Below are 15,330 nucleotides of genomic sequence, written 5' to 3'. Positions count from 1 at the left end.
GACTAGATTAAGAGGCTAACTATATTATTAAGTGAATAAAGGACTGAAAAGGTCTCAAAGGTCAATTCAGAAGGAAAGGAGTGCTGTATTTATCTGCTGTTCCCTCTGTTTGTGTTGGATGTGTTTTCTCTTCCAACAATAGTTCCTTGATTGACCACTTGACTTCTTAATTATCTATGACCTCATCTAAAACAGAGGCACTTTTGGCTTAATTAAATCCAGCCACGATCATATACAGAAGCAGGGATGACAAAAGAAAATAGAGACAAAAGGAGGAGAGAAACTCCATTGTTCCACCACAACACTGGCGTGTGTTGCGGGAGAGGCGAGGATGAGGTGAAGCACAACTTGTGTCAAATCGAATAAATTACTTTCAACAAGGAGCGGCGGGAGGCTGCGGGAGGCCCATTTAGGGGCTTTTAAAGTCGAGCAGCGTGAAATCTTAATTACTGAGATTTAACACTGGCCAGTGCTGCGCTCACGCAGCGACGGTCAGGAGTTGGAGGCTGCTGCCCCCGCGGCTTCGGAGGAAGGAGAGAAGACCGAAAACTGAAGACAAAACAGAATATTTCCACCGTCTCTGCCAGCAGGAGGGGAAATAAAGGTTGATTGAATTTCATTTCATTTCTGGATTAGAAAAAAGTGGCTAAGCTCATCTTGTTCTCTCCTCAGTGTCAAGATGAGATGGATTTCCAACAAATTTAACTTTCTTTCCACCCTTTATCCCTCCTGTCAGACGGAACCTTCATGCACTCTCGGGTTTATTGGCAGTAATGATCCCAGGTTACTCCCTGCTGACCAATCACATGTTAATGCTTGCTGTTCAGATGACAGGTGGAGGGGTCGGTTACTTAGAAAAGGACCAGAGGTGGAGTGAAGCTCTGGTTCCATTAGTTTGACGGTGTGATGGTGTGAATGATTTTAAGGATATACATGTTAACCTTTGACCTTCCCCTGAGATGTCATACTTCAAATGTGTCGTTAATGCTTCAGCTTCACTTTCACAGTTTGGTGGAAAATATGGGCAGAATAACAATGAATAAGTAAACTAGAAAACCAAATTTGTATTATCTTTCAAACAGAATACAAATTGTTTATGTTGACAACTGCGCCAAAAGTCCTAAAGATTGCAAAAGGTGTACCACAGGATTGTTTAGCAGTGCCTGTTTTCTATTTAATAAACAATATAGGTAGATTTGTTTCTATGCAGATGATACACTTATCTTTACAGTCGCCCTCTGCCTAAAGCAAACTATGACCAACTTAAAACAGAATTCAATTTTACCAATAAAATTTACCTTAAATGTTCAAAAGGACACTAAGCTTAATATGTCCATTTTAATTTGATTATTGTAGGAATTTGGCAGTTTAGAAACCTTGGTAATTATATACTTTAATTTGATGAATAGGCAATCGCCTAAATAGCACAGTGGGTCTTAGTATATTTTTAGGCCAACCAAATATAATTAAATAAAGGATTCAGCATGTCCTCAACAGAATTTTATTCCTGGCAGTTTGTAAAAGGCTTTTTGAAGCTAAAACAGAATAAACAATATGAGGAATTCAAATAATTTAAACATGTTAGAGTTTATTTTTTAAAATACCTGAGGTGTCGTGTCGGAGAGACATTGGCTCAGGTCCTTTTCATGGTTACAGCCCTGCTACATACACAGACTTAATCTAGCTTGCCATTTATCTCTCTGTGTTGTAACTCATCATTCCAGTTTATATGTGTTGACTGGAAGGAGCTCAGTGAACAGCTATCATATGACATAATATAGACTGAGCATCTTCATACTGCACCCTGGATTTGAAATAATTCACATGATAAACTAAATTTTGGAACTCCGCCTCTGTATCAGTGCAGGTAAAATGTAGCAAGTCAAGTAATGTACTGAAGTACAATTCTGAGGTACTTGTATTTTGCTTGAGTATCTCCACTTTATGCTACTGTGTACTTCTACTCCGCTACATTTATTTAACAGCTATAGTTACTTTGCAAAGTAAGATTGTACATATAGCATGTCATCATAACAGATTAAACTACCTCATAAAGTGGTTTTAAATCAGCTCCACATCCACCAACTACAGAACTCACAGTGGCCATGTTTCTGCATTGTGTGCTTTTACTTTTGTCACTTTAAGTACAACATGCTTGTGTATGTTTTTTCAGTGCAAAAGTTTTACTTCTGACAAAGTATTTCTACAGTGTGATATAGGCTTCTATACCTCATAACAAATATAATCACTTCCTTTACTGCTGCATATTAGGCATTTAAAGAAACAGTGTGTACGATTTAGGGGGATTTAGTGACATCTAGCGATGAGGATTGCAAATTGCAACCAGCTGAAACTTCTGGTTAGAATTACTTCAGTGTTCATTGTTCAGAAGGCTTTTACCGGCAGCTGAATAATACACACAGGTCTCTTCCTCTCCAAATCAAATGGAGCAAGTGGTTAAAACCGGTAATAAAAAAAAAAACACTGAATAAAGCCGTTACATGTTACAATTCATTGTTTCCCTGACATTGTTCAGCATGTCAGAGATGGGCTGCTTACTACAGTGGCCAAAGCAAAAACACAAATGGCCCTATCCAGAGTCAGTGTTTGGTTTGTCCGTTTTGGGCTACAATAGAAACATCCCTGTGTAGATATAAACTACTCATTGTAAGGTTACACAACAATTTTTATTTTCAGGTGATGTATAACTAAAGAAAACATACTTATTATATCATATTCCATTCCTGCCAGTATACCCCCCTGAATCCTACACACTGAACCTTTAAACAACATTCAAAAAATGTTTCACAAGCAGTGTTACCGTTTGTCATGCCTCTCAGGTCCTATTTAATTTTATTTTATGTGAGTGTTGTAAAGTAATTGTGTGTGACTGTGTGTTAACGTCTCTATGCTGCTGTTTTGACCACGTCTCTCTTGTAAAATAGATGAAATATCCCAGGAGACTTGCTGGTTAAGTTAAAGTTTAATAAATAACACCTAACAACTCCTGTGTTATCTGTTAATTTGACATTTTGTGCATCCTATTTGCTATTACCATTTCTTATTAGACTGTTTTATAAGAAAAGTTTTATTGCAAAATCTCACCTGATTTGAACTTTGCTTTATTCTGCACAGTCAGGGCTCCTTTCTCTCCTAATTAGCTGAATAACCGGGTGTCTCCTGTGGTGATATCAGACCAAATGTCACGGCGCATTCTTATTTTGGCTGAGGTGCATGTCTGCTCCTGTCTAAGACTCACCCCGGGCTGTGTTACCTTTAGAGGTCATGCAATGGGCCTGCAGCAGCCATGAGGATCGGGGGTAGCTGTGACGATACACTTTCATTTCAGCCAGCTAGTAATCCCACAATGCAATAAAACTGTCTGGCCCCTGCGTCTGGCTCCAGTCAGACCAACTTTACTCACAAAAATGTCCAACCCCCCCCCCCAGTATTATTAAGTGGAATGTAAATCTCAAAATAGAAGTTTAGAGCTCGTTCCTCTTTTTCTTCGTAGATCGGAGATGTCATTAAACAGCTATTGGCCAGGAAAGAGTCAGTAATTATATAGGGGGAGAGAGTCATATGTGTTATAATAAGGGAGTGCATCTCCACCAAACCAAGACACCAGCAAGGACAGAGGTCACTGCAGTCTGGTCAGGCTGTGTTTACTTTGGCGAGGGAGTTGCAGCTGTGTGCAGAAAGTGTGTCTTTGGGTTTAGACATTATCTCACAGTTGGTTTTGGTCAACTTTTCAAAGCAAACAAGTGTCTTCTGCACTCCTCTCTACTGTCATGCACGCTGTTTTGTAAAGATGAATATCAGCCTGAATCTGTAAGGGAATCAGTGTGAGGAGGAACGAGTCTTTCTTTTAGACATTTCGGAGAACCCAGTAGATACATCGCTTTAAACTGTGATCTTCAAATCTGCAATGAGTGATATATTTTGGAACACTCTGAGGTATCAGAAACAATTTGTGATCACAACATTGATATATAGACTGCATAATAAAGTTGAACGACATGACCACTCCCCAAAAATGAAGCCAAAACATCTTGATCACCTCCTGGCGGCTGGCTGCAGTATAGGTCATAAAGCCCATCCCCTACTTGTCAGTGGATGGGACATGAGCCAAACTAAAAACTCAAAGCGAATGTCAAATAAATCTCTCCAAACGATGATGTTTGTCCTTTTAGGTAATTCTTATCACGCTGATGTGTGTTCAGGTGTTTGTTTATCAGATACGTTTGGTCAAAGCTAGTTATTTGATGCTATAAAAAGGCAGTTTGACAGCTGTGTGTGCTAAACGGTGCACTCGCGATCAGTTGCGGTGCTGACAATTGGTCAGACAATGGAACGTTGGCATCGCTGAGGTCGCTTCAGTGCAGACTCTGGCTCCAAATGATGTCACCAGCGCAAGATGGCAGCGGACATATCCAGGATATCTTTTTTACACAGTGGGAGAAGAGGCGCGTTCTCTATATAGCATTCATGTTATCAAGGTTATTTACACATCCAGCAGTTAAGGAGCAACTTTAGCCTGTTATTTATTTGGAGGCATGTTTCTGGCTATTTGATGAATGAATCTGAAGTCTAATATTCATTCTCTTTTGACTCTGATTTTGGTCTCCACCAGCTCCTTATGGAAATATCTGGTCTTTAGCTGCCAAAGGAGGATTCCTGAATGTCTGTACACATTTCCATGTTTATCCAATCCCAATAGTTGCTGAGATATTTCAGTCTGGACCAAGCTGGTGGACCGACTGACCACCTTCCTCAATACCATACCACAAGTGTGGCCAAAAAAAAAAATCCTTGTTTCCTCATCTGTAAGAAACTATACATGCATAGTATAACTTTTCATCCCTAAAAATAAAACTTGAATTCCTATTTGAATCTGTGCAGCACTGTGTCAGAGTGTCTCAATGATGCCCCACAGAACAGAAAATGTGAAACCTATTGATGACTTCAGTCTCCTTAATGCAGATCCATTTCATACACTGCGGCCTGAGTCGCTGCAACCTGACCCTCATATATTAACCTTGCCTCCTGTATCACATATTCATGTGAGTTGTTGAGCTCAAAATGACCCTCTCACCTTTACATGAACCACGTCTAATTATAAGCTAGAACAGAGGGTCTTGTGAGGTAAACTGGAGGTGTAATGTATCGGACCATGTCAGATGCTCTATGTAAGGTTTTAACGGCTGTGATCATACTGTTGCTTATTCTGATGGGACGTCAAAAACTTGGTTTTGGTGACATTTTGGTAATATCAGTTTCCTCTGAAGAATGGCCTTTATTACATATTGGTTTCTTGCATTCAAGACAGAATTCAGGTGAGTCCATGTAATGCTTGTGGACATCAAAACAGTTTTTTTATTTGTTTTATTGTTAACTTTGCCTCCTGTTTCTTGCAACTGCAAAATCAGCTACATTCTCCTTGGTAAAAATTGGGTTTTGACAGCAAAAACTGCAAACAATCACAAAAAAATGTTCCTTACTACACAAAAACCATGTATCAATCTAAGGTTACACTATTAAAACTGACTTTATGCTTCACAATAAAGTTATAGGGCAAAACTTATTGCTCATCATTAACTTTTGCCCATTAAAAGAATCAATTAGCCTCTGATCAGCAAGTCCAGATAGTTAGGATTTATGGCCTCAGGCTTTTTAGGCCTTTAAAATATGGTTAGGTGGATGTCGGACTGATTCTTCACAAATGCCTCTTACACCCAACGGGCGTCACCGGCAGCATAATCACTTAACATTAAGCAGCAAGTGCTGAGTCAGTGCAGGTAAGAGGAAGGTCAGGCTGTGTGTTACTGGCAGAGGCAGAGAGAGAGCGGTCACTCAGGGACACTGAAGACACCTCCTGGCTGAAAAGTCTCATTTGAAACAGTGTCTATTCAAAAACTACTGACAGATACAGTTCCTTCTGTTCGAGGCTGAAAGTGTGGGAATGCCTCTTTAGATTCTGTCAACATTGCCTTGAAACTTGTGTTAACATGGGCAGACCTACAGTACAGTGTGCTGCAGGAATGCACTGGTTGAGCGGACATTGCGTACACAAGAGGCGCCACGGGGATTTCTGAGGGCCCCCGTCCTCTGTGAGTGTGTGTGTGTGTGTGTGTGTGTGTGTGTGTGTGGTTCATGACTGCTCACACTGGTTATTAGGCTGCAACTCACCTCAGGAGCCAATTTTATTATCATAAACTCATACTTTTAAATGCTTTATTATGATGTGTGATCAGTGTAAAAACACTGTTACATGTGAAAGCCCTGCATTCAAAATTTTACGTGAGTTGAGGAACAAAGAATGTGCAGCTGATTTTAAAGTCTCATTATGCAGAGTGAGCTGTTCCAAGAACTGGATTATAATGATTATGCATCAAGCATCATGTTAATGTTGCAGCTGGAGACAAATAAAGATTCATCTTCATGCATTTCTTAGCATGCATACTGTATATGTGTGCATGAGAGTGCCATGAGAAATCATCTGGACTTCACGTGTGTGATTTTTTTTACATTGTTTTCAGTGAGCGAACAAATACGAACAAACACCAAGGAGTTGAAATCAACTTAACCATCTTTTTCCACATTCCTTTTTCTGTACAGGCAATTTAGTGATATCCCCGCCATTGTGAAATAAAATGCTGAGGCCAAACAAAAATGAAGCTGAGTCAGAGACGAGACCAAGACCTCCAATAAGTGGTCTTGACACAAAGGCTGATCTCGAGCACTACAACACTGGTGCAGCTAATTTTAACCACTTCAAATGTCTAGTGTGTAGGATTTAGTTGTATTTAGCGGTGAGGTTGCAGAACTGAAACTTTTCCTGTGTGTAAAGCTTGTTGGTGGCCAATGCAAAAACGTGACTGGCCCAATCTAAAGCGAGTGTTTGATTTGTAGGTTCCTGGGTTCTGTAGAAAAACATGGTTGACTCTATTGAAGAGGACCTGCTCCTCTTCTTACGTAGTTATAAACGGCTCATTCTAAGGTAAGAAAAACACGATTATTATTTTTAGGTTTGTAGGTAGGTTTAGGTATTTTTATTATTTTTATTTTTATCTAAACTAAAGACGTTATGAATATTATGCACCATTTTTGCCAATAGATGCCCCAAAGTCCCACACACTGGACCTTTAAACACTGTTGGGTATTTTAATCTATAGTAATGCATCAGAATTTGATTCTTGATTATATTTTGGGTCAATAATCTGATCTGTAAAGTCACTAAAGTTGTCAAATAAATGTAGTGGAGTAAAAAAAATACATAATTTATCTCTGGAATTTAGTGGAGTAGATTTATTGAAGCATAAAGTTTAAATTGTCGAGGAGAGTAAGAATATTATTAAAATAAACAGTACTTGAGTGAATGAACTTTCCACCAGTGTCATGGGGTTGATGGTTTAATGTTGAGGAAGATACTAAACCCCAAATTTCTGCCAGATTTCAAGAAAATAGACTTCTTCATTTATCTAGAATGTTTTGCATATAATTTTAAATGAAAATGCATTTCTTTATCATGTATTCATATTCTTTTAATACTCACTTTATGGTTTTGGGCCTGAATACTCCAATCAATTATCAGTTGTGCCCATAGATGGCAGCCATGAGTTTTGTTAAGCAGGAATCCAAAACACAGTCCTGTTGCACAAACTTTGCAAGCACTTTTTGTAACTTGAACCTGTGCAGAGCAATGTGGAGGACACTCAACCATAAAACCAGCTCCAACAGTCAGAATAGAGACTTCACATCAACTAATGGAAACATAATCATCTCCATCACAGCAGTCTGGATGTGTGTGAGTGTCGCCTCTCTCCTCTCCTCAGTAGCCATAAGACAGAGAGATGAATGAAAGTAGCAGAGCTAAGAAGGAACATTTAGGCATGATTCAGGTCTATAAAACAGTATTGATTTTCTGCTTGCCTTCCTGCACAGTCCCTGCCTGGCCGGTGCCAGAGTAATTTGTCCCCCAGGTCTAAGGTTGCATGTGAATTTTCTGTTGTGTCAGCTGAGTTTAGTGCGGTGCACGCTTGAGAGGAGATGAACTCTCATTATCACACACGGCTTTAATTAAGAGCTTGCTGTCAACGAAAGCAACATCTTTAACTCATTTATTACCTCCTGCAGTAGGCATCTGAAAAACGTAATATTTCATCTTACACAGTAGAGCATGTGTAACTTTGTCGTGGATACATCTGCAGTAAACAATCAGAACAGATTATGAGGGTTTTATTTAACATAAGACAGTCAGATGTGTGTGTGTGTGTGTGTGTGTGTGTGTGTGTGTGTGTGTGTGTGTGTGTGTGTGTGTGTGTGTATCCCTGCGTCCATACTGGATGATTCTACACCTCATGAACAACGTCTAGTGCAAACACAGGAAGAAGTGTTTTAGTTGCCAAATCCTAACTATACCATAACAATTTATCTTCTTAACACCACAGTCTTTGCCTAAACTTTAAACATGCCATAATCTGGGGTTTTGCTGAATCATTCAAATTTAAATGCTGTTCTCCTGCTAATAGAGTTGCATAAAGGTCAGTGGGCCTAGAGTATCCTTGAAGATGTGCAGACTTAAAAGAACAGTGTGTAAGATTTAGGGGGATCTAGCTGTGAGGAGTGCAGATTGCAACCAGTTTAAACTTCTTCCAGTTAGAATTCCCTCAGTGGTCATCGTTTAGGAGGTTTTTACTGGGAGCTGAATTATCCGTAGAGGTCTGCTCAAAACAACGGACCTGATGATTTAAACTGATAAAACACTGAATAAAACAGTTTCATGTAACAAATCAGTGTATTTCCAATGCTATTTGCGGAGGGGCTGCTAACTACGGTGGTTGACATATAAACCCAAAAACCCAAAAACCTAAAAACACAAAAACACAAATGGCCCTATCTAGAGCCAGTGTTTGGTTTGTCCATTCTGGGCTACTGTAGAAACATACTGATTTCAGTAGACGAGGACACACTTCTCATGTAGACAAGTAGACATATGATATTCCATCAATCATCCATCAATTGTATGAATTAACATGATACAGGAAATAATTGCACAAACCTTAGACTTTAGATTGTATAGGATGTGGTGCGTTATGTAGATTAAAGTCCTGCTCTATGAAAAAAAAACACCCTTAGCTCCACTATGTCAACACTGACCGAAGTTTTCATTGTTGTTTAAAGTGAATTTTGCGCTTTTCTTTGTTTAGGTTAAAATGCTATCAATAAGCTGATGGCACATTAAAATGTAAGTGAATTCCACCAGAGATAAAAACTCATAATTGTACCATTCTCATATGGTTCTAAGACAAGTCCGACCAATCATTACATTCAGACCAAATGTGGTCCTGTGAGACAACAAATAGGCTAGTAACATTGAGTTGTGGATATCAGTTGGCAAAAAGAATATAGCAGAAAAAACGAACACTAAGAGAGAACTCGATGCTGCAAGAGCCAAAACTTGGGTCAACATCGGCTCTGATTTCGAGCGATGGCGAAGACTGATGCAGCTTCATCCTGAGCTAAAAAGGGACAAGATGGTCGCAGAGTTTCTGCTGGACAGGGATTTTTAGTTTGCCTCCAATGTAACATAGGCTATAACGTTATATATGACACAACATCCAATTGCTAATGGCTAACGTTAGCCTGTAGCGTAGCCTCTGAAATATTAGTCGAGTGGGCGGAAGTTCGCTGCATAGATCAGCCTCTCATTGGGCGGAACGAGCCACCCGCTTAAGTCCCGCCCTACCACCTCCGGTTGTGTAGCAGTTTTCAACCGTTTTCAACACGTCCTTTACTAACTTTTGCGGTGTTTGATCTTGCAGGGATGTAGCCATTTTTCTGCCATGGTTCGCATCCTGTAGGCAATATTTTTGTGGCCGTGTTACACCAAAACCTGTTTCCCCCCGGCAATATTTTTGCAAGCGCACCGTTGCTGTGGCACCGCCCAGAATGATTGTGATTGGTTGAAAGAAATACAAGCAGCTGGGGCATTTTTTTCTCCAATCTTAAAGTGAGAGTCGGCCCAGCCAGACCTTTCTTTTCTTGAGAAAGGTCTGGTGAGCGAGACTACTGAAAAATCAATGTTATCTTCCTTGTTTCCACTTACTAGTAATGTTAACGCTACTATCTAAAGTTAGCACTGTAACCTTATTCTAAAACTCATCAGTCATCACTGACTCCGGTTGAGTTTTAAAACTCCGGGGTTGCGTTTGACTGTCTTGGTTGTAACGTTCCTCTCCGTGTATCTAACGTTACCATGCTAACGCCTACGTCTATCATAGACGTAATGAGGACGTAATGGAGGAGGGGGGAGTAGGCCTTTGGAGGGAGGTGGAGTTGTGGATGTTCAAATTTTGTGTTCAAAGTGCTGTGTGAAATGCAAGACAGGTAAGAGTAGCTTTAAAGTATGAATGTGGATTTTTATGTATTTGTTGTGTTTTGTAGTTTTTGATATAATGTTAGCGCCACACTTCCCTATACTGTGGTAAGGGTTCAGGTGCAGGCTATCTAAGGCTGCCATTTTACAGATGAATAAACACCTGGTTGGACTGCACCTCACATCTAACTCAAGCCTTCTGCACATCAACTCCAGCTGCTAAACGATTGTCTCAACAAACTGTGAGTACCTCATTTTTAATCAAAATAAAACACCTACTAGGCTGCCCCCATACACAGAGTTTAACGTGCTAACCACGAATGGAACAACCCCAATTTGAGTCCAGCCGGCGACCTTTTGTTGCATGTTGTTTCCACTCTCCCTCTCCCCTCATTTCCTGTCGTCAGATCTCAAAAAAGGCCCAAACACTAAATGCTTCACCTCTTAGAACCTGTATCCGCCCAACACTTCACAACCTGAGGAAGATGATGTCATGGAAATTTGTGCTGATCTGGCAGCAGTGATGCATCATCATTTTTGGACTTGCTGTCAGTGAAAAACAAAGAGGCCCCTATGAATAAATACATGTGCAGACTAATGCAGTGATTTAACTGAAAACATGTACATTTGGAGCTGCTGAGTTTCAATAATAAAGCTTGTGTAAGTCTTCAATATTTGGCATGCAAGTCGTTGTGAAAACCCCGCGAAGCAACCGCTGATCGACCATTTCACATGGCCACTGCTGGAAGTGGTTACAGAGGTGTGGTCCATTGCAACAACAACAAAACATCTTTGTGGTGTGTGTGTTGAAACAAGATAAGCAGTACACACGATTCAAATGTTACTTTTGTTATTGGTCCTGTATTATAACAGAAAGTGGTGCAGGAGTCTTCAGGTACAGGAGGTCTTGATTTGGGGCTTTATGAAGACTTTCTCTTAATCTAAGTGGCTCCATTTTTATTTGGATGGACTTCAGTAGCTCACCTTCTCCCCTGATGGGACTTGTACAGGTTGCATTAGCACAGACTCACAGCCTGCTGGTTGAGGAGTCCTGTGGTGGGGGAAGCCAGGACGGGTGCCAGGTCTAGAGGGGTGCAGCCATGCTCAGCACGTCCCAAACAACCGGTGCACGAACCAGAGCCATCTGCTGTCCATTTCACTTACACTCGCACTTGATGCTCTGCCAGCAGCTAGCTTTTTCACCCCTGGAACGAGACTAATCCTCCCGTCCTCACATGAGCCACCAAAGCGTCAGGTTCAGCTGGCAGGACACTCTTCTGATTTTTGCCTGAGAAAACAAAGAGCTTCACTTCCCTGAAACGTATTTCAAAGCAGTATCATTTATCACAAACCCTCTCTTCCAAGCTCCATCCTCTACTTACTGTAATGACCAGAATTGCCTCTCTGCTCTTCAAGAGCGTGTTTGAGTAATTTCCATCAACTAAATAACCATTAAGCACTCAGCAGCCCGACCTCAACTGTTGAAGTACATAAATGGCTCATGACCTGAACATCAGATGCATCGTCTTCAAGACTGCGGCATCACTGTTTGAGTGATTCCCATGAACTAAATAACCATTAAGCACTCAATGTCCCAGCCTCCTGTTAACGCTCACAAGGGCATCAAAGAAAAGGAAGAGATTGATCAGAGAAGTTATGACTCATGGAGGCAAAGTACAAAAAAGACTTTTCCATCATTTGAAAAAGGAAGCATTTATTCAATGTGTGCAGCTTGCGGTTGCATAAAATGTTCTATTCTTTCCTGCATCACAAACAGTGCCAATGTGAACATGTGTAATGACCCTGCAGACGTTTCCTAACGGTTGCAAGAAATTATAAGAAGCAGTATTTCACTATGAGTCACCGTACGCTACAAAAGCAAAACACAGAGAGCGTATAGAAAACTATGATTCATCAAGAATCAAACTTATCACTGTGAGAAGTTTTTCTCTTTGGGTACAACTGGGTCATAATGTAGAGCAATGCATTTAAGAAGCATTAAAAGTAATGCGACTTTAGAAGGTTGTCAACAAGACATAAACATTCACGAGATGATTATGATTCATTATGGATGTATAATGTTTTATAGGAGCTGATAAAATGCATCAGTAACCGTTATGTGCTCTTAAAAACAAGGTCAGGATGTTTTGTGAATGGATTTAAGTTGAGAGTGTCCTTAAAGGCAATGCATTACCAATCAATCCAACCTTTATACACCATCTTTTATATGACAGGTGTAAAAGAAGAAAGAAAATGTAAAAGAACACAGAAACAAAAACTATGAAGGACAAACTCTATCCATGAAACCAATAATGGGAAGTAACTTTTCTCAGGTACTATAGGCTACTGTTTATACTTACTTTTTACTCAAATACATTTTTGAATTGTTACCTTGCAGGTAAATGGTTTTCCATCCATCCATTTTCATCACCTTAACCGGGGCCAGGTCACAGAGTCAACAGGCTGAGCAAAGTACCCCAAACATCTAACTCATCTCAGCTTGACTCAGGCCGGCTGATGGTATTGCCTGCAACTCAGTTAGTCAAGTTGCAAGTGGCTTCTTTTACTGTGCAATCCACTACTGGGAACTCGGAGGTAAAAAACATTACATGGAAAAGTGGAATGGAGCGGTCATTAAAGATGGAATTCCGAGCCCAGATTCACCAACATAAATAACAGGCGCACACAGTGAACCATGAGCATGAGTTAACTTTTCATCATTTTTTATATTATGTCGTGTTTGTGGTATGAAACATGTTGTAATAACGCTGTAGCTGCCATGCAGTTGATTTGTGCTTGACAGATTTCTATACAAGCAAAACAAATGCACACAACTACTTTATGTTATTGTGCTGTGGTGCTTCACCTATTAGCTCTGCATCTATTTACACAATCTTTAGCTGTTGTACATTTTTTTTATGAGCAAAGATGAGCAAGACTTCTTTTATACACCGCACTGTGGTAGTCGGTTTAGGTCCTCTGTAGATGCCTGTGAAGCTCATAAACTTGCCATACAAACATCACTTTGCTGCAGGCATCCATGTTTCCCCAGGCAGATGCACTGGGACACATTTAGATTGGAAGTTAGGGATTCCAACTTGGCATTAACGACTGCCGACTTGCAGTGGATTGCAGCATCAGAACATAAAACATATCACCTGCTTCAGCATTCAGTCAGCTTGTAGCAAAGTCAACTGGCTAAGTCTGTTACAAACTGTCAGCAGGCAGCGCTTTCTGTGGCCCTCTGGCAACAGCGCTCCGTCTCATCCACGCCTGAGTCCTTTACATCCCCACAGCTGTTGAGACGTATGTCAGTCTCCATCCTCACTGTGAGTAGGTGTCGAACAGAAGGTTGCTGCTTCTGCTGGCTGTATGAATACATGTCACACATGCAGCTATACATACACGTCAGGGTCTGGCACTCAGGCTCTTTTTACTGGTGACTGGTGCGGCCTGCTGCAGCAGCAGTGTGGCCGCAGTAGCCTTCTGTTGTTTTAATGGACTGCTCCGACACTGTATGGTGAGTGATCTGTGCCTGCACAGTGAAGTGTGACATGGAAAAACCACGGATATACAGGGGGAAAAAACACATTAATTCCGAAAGTGGTGGTCTACATCTTTGGATTTCTGTGTCCACACTACAGTGAAAAAATCAGACTGTGTCACATGGGCCTTAGCTTTTCTGTTATATAAAACTTCTTAAGCAAAAGCCAGGCTGAAAGGTGAGTCTTAAAGCCTAAAGATGTCTCTTTGAGTGTGTTGTTTCAGCACCTTGAAGCAGAAAAGCCAAAATAATTTCAAATTAAACCCCACTTTTTACTTAATTCCTATATGTTTTCCATGTGCTGTGAAATGAGAGCCCTTCCCAGCCAGACTCTTTGTCCTTTCTCTGTGCTGCAGACCACACATGTCTGACTTCAAGATATGAAGCCCAGAGAGAGGGGTGCACGCTGATGGCACTGATATATCTATTTTTCTTTATCTGTTTTTTCCCTTTGTACACGGATGCCAGCAGTGTCACAGGCCAAGAAAGTTATGTGACTCGGATTGATAGTGGCAAATCAATCAAGTTTTGTGTCACTGTGAAATCTGTTTATGCGCCTGTGTGTGTGTGTATGGGGGAGTGCTGGAGGGTATGGTGATAATTCAGCTGTAAATGAATACCAGCAGGAAGAGATGGTGCAGATGATCAGTGATTTTCCTCCTCTGAACAAAGTGATGATAAGGTTCCACGGAGTTAAGTAGGTTACCACACAGCCCTTCGAAGGCAGGCTCGCCGGTGCTTTACTGTACACACATTATTACTGGCTGATCACCAACTACCTTGTTTTTTCCAGCTGAATTTCCGCATGTGTGTCCAAAAAGAAAGTGATAAAGAGAAAGCCAGCAAGGTGAAAAGCATGCCAGTTGTACATCTGCGAAGTCTATAAGTACCTTGTCTGTGAAATGTTAACAATTCATTGTCAGTAAAATGCATTAGCTCGCAGACAGTCAGGCACACCCGGAAAACACTGAAGGTTTTCCAGTCTCCGTCTCCAAACTTCACTCCATCTCCACCCACACCTTCAGGAAATAAACCACTTCAGGTAATTTAATTAGCTGGAAAATGATAATCAGCCCCATGTTCATGTGATTACACATGAGAGAGAGAGAGAGAGACTCCGTGTCAAGTGTTGCCCTCAACATCAAATGGTGCATGTAACCTCTGTGATCGACCGAAATGTGTTTTACCTTCCGGAGATACAATCATCTGCAGTCACAGTCAAGTCAGAGAGCAAGACTGCAAGTAATAAGACCTTTAATCTTGCCTAGATCATGCCAACAAAACCTCTCATCTCTGTGTGTGGTTCAGAAGCTGGTTTCAATGATTTTTAAATGTAGACAGAAAATTTGCTTCCCTTCATCTTGTTATCAGTCTGTGTTGTAAAACAAAATAACTCAAGAAACACTTC

This window comes from Epinephelus lanceolatus, chromosome 4, assembly GCF_041903045.1.
Source record: "Epinephelus lanceolatus isolate andai-2023 chromosome 4, ASM4190304v1, whole genome shotgun sequence".
Classification (NCBI taxonomy): domain Eukaryota; kingdom Metazoa; phylum Chordata; class Actinopteri; order Perciformes; family Serranidae; genus Epinephelus; species Epinephelus lanceolatus.
This window is presented reverse-complemented; position numbering follows the sequence as displayed.